Below are 1,404 nucleotides of genomic sequence, written 5' to 3'. Positions count from 1 at the left end.
TTCATATAAGAGTTTATTGGAGATATATAAATCCCATTCGCATTTCACCTACAGTGCAACTAACTTAAAATATATAAAAATAACTAATTGAACAAATGTTGTCCTTTGTCAGGGTCAAGCATTTTTTATATTTTGAATCATTGAAGCTCTCATATAATTTAACCCATTTTGCTAACAGTACTTGAAATTATGGACTATGGAAATTCATAAATAAATTATTCATAAATATTATTATATTCTTAAATGCGTTAATCATTTCGAAATTATAAGTTTTTAAATTTTTTATATATTAAAATTTAAAAATATTTTTTTGGTGAACGATTTTAATCTATTATAATAGATATGCTTTCAGGAATACAGAAAAGTTTAAAATTGTTTTTAAAAAAATATCTGAAAAGTATGCAAAATATTTTTTTTATAAATCTTTGCAACTACAGGGTGTGATATAAATTGATTTCAGTTTCAATTTTATTTATTCGTAATTTAAATATTTTATTTATAAACATTTTTTTTATCTAAATTTTAATTTAAGTACATATTTAATTTTTTTTAAGTATATATAGATATATCGTGTTTTGTACTATGTGTTTTATGTATATACCAGGGTTTGAAATTATTTTTACTATTTCTAATTATTTTGCTTGTTTTATTTTCGAAGTCAAAAATAATTGCAATTTCAAACCCTGAATAGAAAATATATATTACAGAATATTGAATGCATTATTTATCTGCCCGGCTTTTTGAGCTAGGCATAACAAAAAAATTACTATGTACTCAACATTACTCTATCCCCACGGAAATCTTTAGTAAAAGGCGAAAGATTCATTCGACAATTGAGGAAGAGTTAGAGTCAATAATATCAATATATTTGCGTAAGTCTCATTAAAATAATTATGAAAACTGATTGAGAATTATTTTATTAATATATGTAAAAAATTTTTCGTGGACTATTTAATTTATAATTCTTATTAAGTGAAAATTATATTTGTATGATATTACAACAAAAATAACTAAAAGGTATCGCTTTCCGGCCGTATGGCTAAGATGTAGTATCTGTTCTTATCAGCTTAACATATGGTAGATCCACCATTGGTGGACAACAAATGTAAAACTTATTTTTGGAAACAGACAGAGAGTTTAGTAGCTTGCTCCATCTATGTCATGGATTGATCTGGCATTCCAGTACAGCCAGTGTTGGCCCAATAATTAATACATTCAGAATATTTTAAATAGTTTACCAATATAAATAAGAATTATTTATATTGGTTATTTATTATATAATTATTTAATTATATAAATATTGGGAAATGTATATATAGACAAATAGAAGGAATAATTTTTTTATATATAAATGTTCCCAGGCATTATTTGACTGTTTTTATCATATTTGAAAAAGTTTGAAAC

General features: G+C 23.6%; 2 non-coding genes across 2 annotated transcripts; one reads left to right on the top strand and one right to left on the bottom strand.

Moving 5' to 3' along the window:
• Positions 1 to 730: 730 nt before the first annotated feature.
• Positions 731 to 853, bottom strand: LOC119686608. Its single transcript, XR_005253012.1, has one exon. It is a non-coding gene; the product is annotated as a U5 spliceosomal RNA (small nuclear RNA).
• A 166-nt stretch (positions 854 to 1,019) lies between these two features.
• LOC119686547 lies at positions 1,020 to 1,208 on the top strand. The gene has a single exon (XR_005252968.1). It is a non-coding gene; the product is annotated as a U2 spliceosomal RNA (small nuclear RNA).
• The last annotated feature ends 196 nt before the right edge of the window (positions 1,209 to 1,404 follow it).

This window comes from Teleopsis dalmanni, chromosome 2, assembly GCF_002237135.1.
Source record: "Teleopsis dalmanni isolate 2A chromosome 2, ASM223713v2, whole genome shotgun sequence".
Taxonomy (NCBI): domain Eukaryota; kingdom Metazoa; phylum Arthropoda; class Insecta; order Diptera; family Diopsidae; genus Teleopsis; species Teleopsis dalmanni.
Note: the sequence above shows the minus strand (reverse complement) of the source record. Positions and strands in the feature narration are given on the sequence as shown.